Source organism: Octopus bimaculoides, chromosome 13 (assembly GCF_046866305.1).
Source record: "Octopus bimaculoides isolate indiv1 chromosome 13, ASM4686630v1, whole genome shotgun sequence".
Taxonomy (NCBI): Eukaryota; Metazoa; Mollusca; class Cephalopoda; order Octopoda; family Octopodidae; genus Octopus; species Octopus bimaculoides.
In genome coordinates, this window is record NC_142940.1 from 55,920,394 (window position 1) to 55,933,342 (window position 12,949).

Below are 12,949 nucleotides of genomic sequence, written 5' to 3' on the forward strand. Positions count from 1 at the left end.
TGTGATTGGGAAGCACAGTGGTTGTGTCTAGTTGAAAAGTGGTGTATTACTGTTGCAGTGTTAGGCTGAAGTGGTGCAAGGATAGTGTGGTGGTGGTATGCAGCCCCAGGTTAGCTCTGATGAAGCAGAACTGTAACCAAAGTCCAGATTAGACCTAATAAAGATTATCAGCAAAGATGTCCGGACCGTCAATCAAGGATTACATTCTCTGACATGTCCTTTGTTTGAAGACATGAGGACTTGATTTGAGAAGCATGGTTGCTATTTCTAGCAGGTTGAGCCACAAAATAATAATATTGATGTTACCCTCAGGCTGGTCCTGATTGAGTATACAAATCTAAAAATCAAAGACACTCCACCCATGACCACCTTCAAGTTTTCTTATATGTATGAAACCCTGGAACACATTATTTGATGTATCTTTTTTCTTTAAGATAGCATAATTTGATTTGAAGGAGATTTGGCTGCTATTTCTAGCAAGACAAGCAACCATGCAGAGACCCCCCCCTCATTGGCTTTGTGTCTTGTGGTATGGTTGAGATGTTTATAACTGATGCATGTAGTACATTGTGTATGGAATGGTATGGTATGGTGTGGCTGTGTGGTAACAAGTCTGCTTCCCAACCAAATGGTTCTGGGTTCAGTCCCACTGCATGGCACCTTGGGCAAGCGTCTTCTACTATAGTCTCAGGCCAACCAAAGCCTTGTGAGTAGATTTGGTAGACAAAAACTGAAAAAAGCACATTGTATACATATGCGTGTGTGTGTGTGTGTGTGTGTGTGTGTGTGTGTGTGCATGTCTGTTTGTCCCACAGAACTGCTTGACAACTGGTGTTGGTGTGTTTATGTCCCTGTAACTTTTGGAGAAAGTAAGTGATAAAAAAAAATACCAGGCTCAAAAACAAAATAAGTACAGGGGTTGATTCGATTGACTAAAATTCTTCAAGGTGGTGCCCCAGCATAGCTGCAGTCACATGACTGAAGCATGTAGGAGATAAAAGATATGGTATAATACAATATGGTATCATGACTGCTATGTATAATATATTGTAGTACTCTATAGTGTTGAGTATAGTGTCTAGTGGTATGGTTTGTTACGGTATGTGATGTTGTGATATAAAGTCATACGGCATTATAACTACCGTGTAAAGGCAGGGAGTTGGCAGAATTGTTAGAATGCCGGACAAAATGCTAAGTGACATTTCATCCCAAGTTCAAATTCCAGTGAGGTCAACTTTGCCGTTCATCCTTTCAGGGGTTGGTGAAACAAGAACCAGTTAAGCAATCAACTATACCCTCCCCCAAAATTTCAGGCCTCCTGCCTAAGGCAGAAAGGATTATAACTGCTGTGTATAATGTATGGTGATGCGGTATGGTTTTAATACCATGTTGTATTATGGAATGCTGGCGTGATATTATGAATACATGATATGGCATGGCGTTGTGATAGTAGCATAAATGTATCATCATATAGTGTGTTGTGTTGTCATATTCTATGTGTTGTGGCTGCTGTGTAAGGCTTGTTGTATTATATATGTATATGTATTATTAATTTTTTTCTCCTTTATCTTTTACTTGTTTCAGTCATTAGACTGTGGCCATGCTGGGGCAATGCCTTGAAGAATTTTTAGCTGAATGAATTGACCCCAGTATATATGCATGCATGTATGTATGTATGTATGTATTATAGATATATATGTATCATAAATATATATATATATATTAATACTATATCTATTTTTCTATCTATCTATCTATCTATTTATCTATCTATCTATTTATATATATAATCATAAATATACAGGGATTAGCATTGAGTTGCTTCTCCAACATACTGAAAATTTAGAAATAGCAGTCAAAGAACTACTGGTTCTAAACTACAAATTTTTCTCTAAATGGATGGCCATCCATTTAGAGAAAAATTTGTAGTTTAGAACCAGTAGTTCTTTGACTGCTATTTCTAAATTTTCAGTATGTTGGAGAAGCAACTCAATGCTAATCCCTGTATATTTATGATGATAAATGGTTTTACCGATAAAGGTTTTTTCATACTGAACTACTTGGCAAAATTGTTAATTATTAATTCTATTATTAATTGACGATTCCCTGCCCTTATTCTTGTATATGTATTTATATATATATATATATATATATATATATATATATATATATATATATATATATATATATATGCATATATATGTATGTATTATATGTATTACATATACATTATATGTGTGCGTGTGCGCATGTGCTGTTTATAGTGTGTTGTATGGTGATAAGCGCTGTGTGTGTGGCATATTGTAGAATGGTGAAGTGTCATAATGATGGCTGTGAATAAGTAGTGTGTTGTGTCTCATGACTCTTGTTTGTAATATGTTGTGGTTGGTTTGGTTTGGTGTACTTCCTTCAGGGGTTGAATTCGATGTGTGTGTGTGTGTGTGTGTGTGTGTGTGTGTGTGTGTGTGTGTGTGCAATGCATTTAGTTATGTGTATTTGTGTACGTGTGTGAGTGTGCAATGTGTGTAGTTACATGACGGTATCTGTATATGTGTGTATATATGTATATGTGTGTGCAGTGTGTGTAGATATGTGTATTTGTGAGTGTGTGTGTGTGTGTGTGTAGGTATGTGTTTGTGTGCATATGTGCAATGTGTGTAGTTATATGTCAGTATATGTGTATGTGTGTGTGCAATGTGTGTAGTTATGTGTGTAGGTATGTGTATGTGTTTGTGTGTGTGTGTGTGTGTGTAGGAATGTGTTTGTATGTGTTTGTGTGTGTGTGTGCAATATGTGTATGAATGCATGTATTTATGTGTGTTCATTAGTGTTAGTGTTTCTACTCATTTGTATGCGCGTGTGTGTGTATGGTTAAGTGTATATTTGCATGTAAAGTTGTGTGTGTGTGTGTGTGTGCGTGCGCACGCGTATGACATGAACTACTAACACACACACAGAACTAGAGTGGGAGGTGATGGGGGGAGATAAGAGTAGGAAACAATGTAATGCCAGATTGATGTACTGGTTGTAGTAGTGGTAGTGGTGCTGATGCAGGCAATGGTTATGGTAGTGCTGGTGACAGAAGAGGTGGTTGCAGTATAAGCAACAGCAGCAGCAGTAGTAGTAGTAATAGTAGTGGTTGAAATGTCGTAGGTGGTGTTGATGTTGTGATAGTAGTAGTAGTAGTAGTAGTAGTAGTAGTAGTAGTGGTTGTAATAGTAACGGAGATGGTGGTGGTGATAATGGTGATGATGGTGAACAGGGTGGTAGTGTTAGTGTTTCTAGTGCAGGTAGTGGTAGTGGTTGTGGTGTAGGATTAGGGTACACTGCAATGGTGAGGCATGGTACTTGGTGGACATGTGCATTGGGGTGAATGGAGGGGAGTGGAGAGACAGTGGGGAAGGTGGTGACAGTGGTGGGTAGGATGTAATTTTAAAATAGTTGTGAGTGTTTGAGAGAGATAGAGAGAAAGAAAGAGAGAGAGAGAGAAAGAAAGAGAGAGAGAGAGAGAGAGAGAGAGAGGAAGAGAAGGAAAAGTAAGAAGTAGTGAAAAAAATGTAGGCAAAAATGTTGCTATGACAATAAACCACATACACACACATGTATGTATATATATATATATATATATATATATATATATATATATAGGCACAGATGTGGGTGAGTGGTAAAAAAAAAGTTTGCTTCCCAACCACATGGTTCCAAGTTCATGTCAACTTTGTGGTACCTTGGGTGTCTTCTATTATAGTTCCTGGGCCAAAAAACACATTGTGAGAGTATTTGGTAGACAGAAACTGAAAGAAGCCCATTGTTTTTATATACATATACATACATACATATATATATATATATATATATATATATATATATATATATAAACCATTCACCATGTTGGACCACTGAACTCTACATGTTCTTTTTTCATTCTCTCTCTATTCATTTCCTCTTATTCCTTTCTGTTGAAGAGCGTAGGCTCGAAACGTAAAAGACTTTCCCATTTTTCCCAGCATCCAACTAATTCACTTGTTTGTTATTCCTACACCTGTTTTTGTCTTTTGTTTTTTAATAAATTCAAAATACATACATACATACATGATGGCCATCCGCTCGTGACCGAGGAAGACCATTGCCGACCTTCAGGAACATTGTGCGCTCTAGGACTAACTTATATTTTGCATTTGTGGCTCCGTTGGTGGCTAATGAGACCTGCTCTTGATAAGTATACACGACTGCAAACATTGCAGACCAAGCTTTCCCCATTCACTATATGAGCCGTGCGCTTTCGCGCAGCTCGCTTAAGTTCTTCATGCTGGATACGTGCTCTCTCAAAAGTGTCGATCCCCTCCTTAACCTGTTTCCTCCATCCATGGCGATGACAGGCATTGTTCTCCCAGTCAGTGTCCTGCATATCACAGGCCTTTAATGAGGACTTGACACAGTCCTTAAAGCGCAGCCTTGGTTTCTGCAAGAGTCTCCTTCCATTCACAAGTTCTCCATAGAGCATCTGCTTAGGAATCCTGCTATCCTTCATTCTAATAAGGTGTCCAGTCCAACGTAACCGGTGCTTGTGCACCATTGCCTCAATACTCAAGATATCAGCTGTCCTCAGGTTCTGTGTGTCACGTCTTACGAATGAACCCTTTTGGACTGAATAGTGACTGGTGACGAGAAATGGGTTCTCTCTAAAAAATGTCAAGCACTGAAGACAGTGGGTAGGGAAAGGAAAAACACTGCCACCCCAGACTAAAAAAGGTCTTCACCTACATAAGGTGTTGTTATCTGTTTGGTGGGATATGAAAGGTTTATTCCATCTTGAACTTTTAAACCCAAACCAAACGATAATAAAGGAGATCTACTGCAAGCAAGGAAAAAAACAAGGGAAAAAAAAAAGCTCCTTTGAATAAGGTGAGGTGGGGAGTATTTAAGAGACAGGGACAGGTAGTTTTATGCCAGGTGTTCAATGGAAGTTAAAATAATATGATAAAGGAACAAGTACAAGTATCTTGCTATACAGATAGCAATTTTTCTTTTTTTTTATAATATGATTCTACTCAGTTCAGTTTGTGTTTGTTATTTTTATACATTAAAGAAGCTTATACTAATAATATAAGAGTGCACATGCACGCACACACACACGTACAAAGGCACTTAACTAACTTCATAAGTGCTTTGGCATGGAACTCTCGGCTCTTTGAGTCACTGATGTGGCTTCTTGGCTATAAATAAAAGAAGAAAAAGACTATGTATTATGTTTCATTTTCCCATTTGTACAACTTATCCTCTGTGTGTGTATGTATATACACCTATATATCTATTGACAAACATACACGTTTTATATACACCTATATATCTATAGACAAACTCACCCAAGCTGAAAAGAACATTTGTTTCCAAGGAGAAACCTCACAACCAACTTCCTAACCATCTCTACCTGCAACTAACAATACACACACGAGTCCTAATTCCTGGCACCCTGACCTTGTGCCAAAATTAGAAATTACTCTTATCATTATGAAGAGAGACTGATGAATGGTTGAATCAGAAGAGCAACAGACAAAACAGTTGAATCAATACAACAGGGCTCTGAATGGATGAAACTGGAAGAGTAGCAGAAGACAAAATGGAAGAATCAGTAAGAAAGGGTACAAAATAACACAACTGGTAGAACATAGAACAAACTACTTTGTGGTATTAGGTTACATTTGGCCTGTTTATGCTTTTAGTGCCTAGAGTAGAAATAATATTATAAAATAAGTACCAGTTATGCACTGGGGTCGATGTAATGGACTAGCCCCCTTCTCCCAAACTTTTCAAGGCCTTATGCCTAGAGTAGAAATAATTACACTATAAAATGAGTAACCAGTTGAGCACTGAGGTCGATGTAACCAACTTAATAAGCCTCCCTTGAAATTGCTGGCCTTGTGCGAAAATTTGGAACCATCATCATCATTATTATTGCAAGCTGACAGAATAGTTATCATTCCAGGCAAAATGCTTAGTGGCATTTTGCTCGTCTTTACATTCTGAGTTCAAATTCCACCAAGGTCAACTTTACCAGTCATCCTTTCGGGGTCAATAAAATAAAGTACCAGTTATTCATTGGAGTTGATGCAATCAACTTACCCCTCAACCTGAAATTGGTGGCCGTGTGCCAAAATTTGAAACCATAATAATAGTGATAATAATAATAATAATAATAATAATAATAATAATAATAATAATAATAATAATAATAATAATACAGCTACAACATCCTTAACTGGACACTAAACGAACTATGTAAAATAGACAGGAAAACAAAAAAAAATAATGACAGGATATAGGATGCACCACCCAAAATCTGACATAGACAGGCTATATATACAACGCACAGAAGGTGGCAGGGGTCTTATACAGCTAGAAAACTATTATAAAATAACCACCATAGGACTGCAAAAATACCTACTCCAGAAGCAAGGGAAACTAATACAAATAGCCACAAAACACGAGCAAAACAAAAAACTGTTTTCAGTATTTAAGGAAGCTGACAAATACAAACAAGAAATCAATCTACCTAACAAATACGAAGAAGAAGAAGAAGAAACAACAAAAGCTATAAAACAAATGAAATCCAAACTAAAACTAGAACAGCAACGGACCATGATAAAACGATGGCAAGAAAAGCCCCTACATGGTAAATACTGGGCTAAACTAAATGCGAAAGAAATAGACAGAGAAAAATCCCAGCAATGGCTGAGAAGCTCAGGACTCAAAGCAGAGACTGAAGGATTTTTAATTGCTGCACAAGACCAAAGCCTCCCCACCAGAAATTACCAAAAACACATAATGAAAAGAAATATAACAAGTAACTGTAGAATATGTGGAGATCGACAAGAAACAATAAATCATATTATCTCTGGCTGCCCAGTCCTGGCTAAGAAGGAATATATTCACAGACACGACAGAGCTGGGACCTATATACACTGGAAGCTATGCCAACATTATGGAATAGCAACAGAAAAAAGATGGTATAAACACACGCCAGAAAAGGTCACAGAAAACGAGAAAGCAACCATACTCTGGGATATGCCAATACACACAGATAGAGAAATTAAGGCAAATAGACCAGATATAGTTGTCAAAGATCATGAAGAAAAAAAATGCTTTCTAATTGATGTATCAATACCAGCAGATGACAACGTTTCTCTAAAAGAAATGGAAAAACTTTCAAAATACAAAGACCTGGAAATAGAGATAACTCGAATGTGGAATCTAAAAACAGAAACAATTCCTATCATAGTAGGTGCCTTAGGTATAATAAAAAAATATTCAGACAAATACATAACAAAAATAGCAGGACTTACAAATATATATAACATACAGAAAATTGCACTACTGGGTACTGCACACATTCTACGCAAAACACTTTCAATACAGTAAACATAAGAGCACCACAGCAAACCACAGCACATACCCAAGGCGCACAGAGCTGCGCTCGGGTAGTGAAGTGAAAGCACGTTATAAAAATAAAACTACTGAATGATAATAATAATAATAATAATGCAGTACCAAGCAGTGGCTCTCATGGATTCTGACCATAACTGATTGGAAGTGCTATCATGTACATTGTTTTGTCTTGGTATAAAAGATGGGCTACAGCAAATATTCTGCTTAATACCACAGATTTGCTTGTCAGTTGTTTGACCTTAACCAGTTGAGCATGTCCCTTGGTGGCTGACAATATGTGCATCTCTGATCACGAGCAGAAGTAGTGGGAGAGTATCATAGCAGTGCATGCCATCAAAGTGACACGGGTAAAATATACAAAGCCCAATATACCCATCATGACTACCCGTCTGCTAAGGGTACACCAGGCACATGCATCACAACCATGTGCGCGACATAGTGATTTCATATCAAGATAAACAGCGCATGACCTCGCAGGTGGGACTCAGAATTTTCTTCAGGTCGAGTAGTGCATCCCACTCAAAAGGTCTTGAATGAGTGTTGTTTAAGGATGATGAATAAAACACCCATGTTTTCAAAGGTGAATTATCCAAACCCCAAAGAATTCCTCTCAACACATGACTATGATGCTCTCCCACTACTTCTGCTCGTGATCAGAGATGCACATATTGTCAGGCACTAAGGGACATGCTCAACTAGTTAAGGACATGCTCAACTAGTTAAGGTCATGCAAGTGACAAGCAAATCTGTGGTATTGAGCAGAATATTTACTATAGCCCATCTTTTATATCAAAACAACAAGATTATCATTATAATAATAATTATTATTATTGCAACACAGGAGATGGAGAGTTCAGAATCCATTTTCTTCCCAAGTTGGAATTATTTCAGTTCATTTTGACTCGAATGTTGAAGTCGATAATTGGTTAAATATTCCTCTATCATGCGATACAGCCTAATATACATACACATTACACGCCACTACTCCTTGAACATGAAGAAAACGTATGACAAGGTTACAGAAATATAACGAAAATATTCTGAGATATTTTAAAACAAGAATCATCAGTAAAATTTGAAAAATATGAAAATTGAATAGTAAATATGCTATAATAATACGATAGGTAATACCGTAGAACACAAAAAAAATTCAAGTGTGTGTTTGGTTTTACAAACAGGCGATCCCGACTAAATACGTAAAAGGGAGTCTATATAACTCTATCTTTTATCTTTGATTTGTTTCTGTCATTAGACTTTTATTAAAAGAAATTGCTACAGAAGTGACTCAAGGTTCTGGAGTTTCGTGTCGGCTTTCATTCATGTATAATGTAGTAGTTAGACAAGGGGAAGTAATCGATGTAGACATGGGTGGCTGGAGAAACGAAGCAGAAGGCATTGAGAAAGACATGCAGAGGGAGGGGGAGAGAACGGGAGAGAAACAGACAAAGAGAACGAGAGAGAGAGAGAAGGAATTAAAGATAGACTGACAGAGTGAGAAAGAAATTTTCATAATAAAAAAAAAGATATCTTGTTTGCAGGGAAAGGATTATATTTTTCCAAATTATTTCATGATACAGAGAAAATATTCTAATTTCATTTTCAACGAGAATAAGAATTAAAATATGCACGCATACGGTCTCAGTCTCTCTCTCTCTCTCTGCTGACATTTTTTTTTAACGCTATGCGTCTATAAGACATGGTTTCTCGAGACGAAAACTGTAGATTAGAAGGCTTTCAACTGTATTATATATGCTGTGAACAGTATACTAAAATATTCTAAGATACACATTGCACACGTACGTTTTCTACCCCCCCTCTCTCTCTAACACAAGCACGTCCCCTTCCTATATATTTCATTTCTTTTATTTTTGAGTCCTTGTCTATCGAACCTTAAAAATAAAATGGAAAAAAAAGAAGAAAAAGAAAAACAAGCTTCAAAACGAATGCGCGCATGAATACACATTTTACAAATTTCTAATTCCGACCGCATATTTTCCTTTCCACACACCCATTTTTTTTTTTTTTTAAATTCTTCCTTAGCACGTTTTATCCCTCTATCGATGCCAACGCTACGCCGGAGTACTGGCTCCATTGTACATATATTCACGCACATACTTATCAACCAAACCTCATTAACATAGCCACATTCGCGCATTCATTCACACACCCACCTCTACCACAGGTGACGTCGACATTAGGCCGTGTAACGAGTTGTCTCCCTTAGAACAGTTCTCACATGATTAACATTATCATACACATTAATTATCTGTGTGTGTGTGTATGTGTATTAGATATATACACGCATAATTACACATACATATATACATTTACATACATACATATATGTATATATATATATATATATATATATATACACACACGCACAACCGTACACGCGGCATACATTAAATACATAATATATAACACTAGCTATGGGAGAAAGAGAGAGCAGTTTTCCACATGACTCGACCATCAATGGACGTGACGACATCGCTATGACGTCATTGTCCTTTCATCTATGCCGCCCCTACTATGAAAATCTAGTCACAACTCTAGCTATGACATTTTCCTTTCTCATTATATTAGCTTTTCAGATCTTATCTTCGTTTTTATTTTATTTAGTGAAAGGTAAATTGTATTTGAAGTGAATTAATCGCTTTTAAACGAGTCAGAAATGCTGTAGTTGTTGCTGTGGTTGTTGAAACGTGATGCAGCACACCTATGATTAAAAGGCATTCCAGTTGTGGCCATCCCGTCTTTATCGACATAATCTAGCCGAGATTACATTATTCAGCATATTCTTTTTTTTTTTTTAAAGACAGTCGGGCAGATTTGAGGGATATTTGGCTGTTATTTCTAGCAGGTTGGGCGACCAGTTAGAAAGAGATTCCATTGTTTGTTGGTCGTGAAGATTAAATGGAAAGATAAATAAAGATTTCTGGGTTCACATTCTTGCACAGACACGTTGGAACGATCTGGAGAGGGTATTAATACCTAAACCCCCGCCTCCCTCTATTTATATAACAGTAGGTGAAGAGAATGAGGAAAGAGGGAAAAAGAAAGTGAAAGAAAGGGAGAGAAAGAATAAGACGGATAATATCCAGAGGCTTAGAAGGTGTCCAGATTAATTAATTTGTTACTATAATGTATGACAAATGGAAATAGATTAGACAGCAACTGTGATATCATACTCCAGGGCAGCATTTTGCCCTCCCTATATGTAATACTGAACGCCTTCCTGCAGCCTCATAAATCAGCCAGTTAGCAACTGAAACGGGTAAGTAAACAAAGGCTGACACAGTTCAATGCCGTCTTAAGCTGAGACTTAACTCATTCAGCCGGAATTTAAGAAGGAAATAACTATACTACGGCTTTTAATGTCTTACATCATATTAGTTTTGAAACAAATAGATTATGTCTGAATGTGTGTGAGAGAGAGAGAGAGAGACAGACAGACAGACAGATAGAGATCATCACCATTTAACATCTGCTTTTCCATGCTTGCAAGGGTTGGAAGTAGTTTATTTGAGGCAGATTTTCATGGCCAGATATCTTTCTTGTTGCCAATCCTCACGTGTCTCCAAGGAAGGCAACAATTTTTCCTATGGCCAGACATGTTCTCACACAATACTGGAAATGAATGACACACCTTGTATGACGTATTACGTGATGTCAAAACAAGGAGACACAAATACATATATAATTGGGCTTCTTTCAGTTTCCAGCAACCAGATCCATTTATAAGGCTTTGGTTGGCCCAGGGCTATAGAAGAGGACGCTTGCCCAAGGTGCCACACAGTGGGGCTGAACCTATATATTACTGATATATACAGATATATATTTTAAGATTTTGCTAAGGCATGGCAATACTAATACCAGGTGTTAAAACACCATAAACATATGCTTCAGAATAAGAAGCTCCAAGGAAATTATAAGGTGATGCACAAACTTTCAGCTCAATATTTTGTCACTATTAGCTGGCAGAATCATGAGCATGCTACAAAAAACGCTTAGCAACATTTCATCCATTTTTACATTCTGAGTTTAAATTCCACCGAGGTCAACTTTGCCTTTCATCCTTTTGGGGGTCGATAAAATAAGTACTAGTTGAGCACTGGGGTCAATGTAATTGACTAACCACCTCTCCAAAATTGCTGGCCTTGATCCAAAATTTGAAACCAATATGCTGTGGCCAATTAGCACCAGAGTCTGTCCAAGCAGCCTACGATTAACGGGTTTAGCGATGACTGCCCCATCTTTATTCCAGACAGTGTGTATCAAGGACTCTGTTAACTAATGTATTCCTGTTTTTTTAAGATTAGGGTATAATTTGAAGGAGATTTAAGCACAATATTTAGCAGGGCTCCATTGTCAGCTTTGCCTATATTATGGATTAAAGTAATGAAGGAAAGTGTAGAATCTGTCCATGTTCAATCCTCCTACCATCACTCTTTCTCTCTGCCTTTCCTCTGTCCTTGAACACTTATAGCCATCACTCTATCTCTCTCTCTCTTACTATCACTCATCTTTATTGCTATATACACCACTTGTTTCGACATACATCATTCTCACTTTCGGTACTATTTGTTCTTTTTTTTTTCCAGAACCATCTCCATCTTATTACTTTCTCTTTCCTACATCACTCATGAAGAATTGAGAGGACATTTTAGTGTTGCCAAAGACAAGACAACTTCACAAGAAGCAGTTTCATGACAGAATGTGTTCAGTACACTCTGTAAAGTTGTTGGTGTTAAGATCATTAAGCTGTTGAAAACCACACCAGAATGATAATGTATATGCAAGATGTGGTCCCCAACATCTTGTCAATAGGTCTATCAGGGATGGAGATGTTGGCAGTAATTTCGACCAAGAATTGACTTGGACCATAAAGATCTGTTCAATATAAGCTAGGATGGACAACAGACATAAGATGAAGATGCTGAAATTAAAAGTAGTGTGTAAAAATCTATAGCAAGTGAATATGTTTATAAAATGTTTCCATCTTCCTCAATGAGTTTAGTATAAAACAAATAGTCTGGAGAGATTTTTGGGAGTGAGCTTAGAGACCAGTGACAAAAATGGAACGAAAAACTGGACAGCTTCTAATTCACATTCTTAAGGAGAATACTCAATATCAAGTGGTTGCAAAGAGTGCTAAGTATCACAAATGAGGTGACAAGTGTCAACAGTATCATGATGAAATAAGATGCATATGTTGGAACTTGACTGGATACGTCCTCAGATAGGATCGAGAAAATGATTGTATGGTGACACTAAAAGTGACAGCCTGAGAGGGAAAGAGCAGCAGGGTACTCTAAAACCACATGGCAAAAGGACCATTGACAAGGAAAGGAAATGAGAAGTGTGGAGAAGCTGGAATGAGGCCAGAACTCTGGCAGAAAACAGAGCTGGTTGGAGAGATCATGTTGCAGCCTTATGTGCCTCGTGGCACAGAGAGAACCAATGTATAAGTGGGTTAGTCTATTGAAGTGATGTACAAATA

The 12,949-nt window shown here is 37.4% G+C and overlaps 1 protein-coding gene across 2 annotated transcripts in view; it reads right to left on the reverse strand.

Annotated features, from left to right (window-relative positions):
* LOC106881553 (uncharacterized) overlaps positions 1–12,949 on the reverse strand; it is a 38,637-nt gene that overhangs the window by 9,077 nt on the left and 16,611 nt on the right. The window lies entirely within an intron of this gene.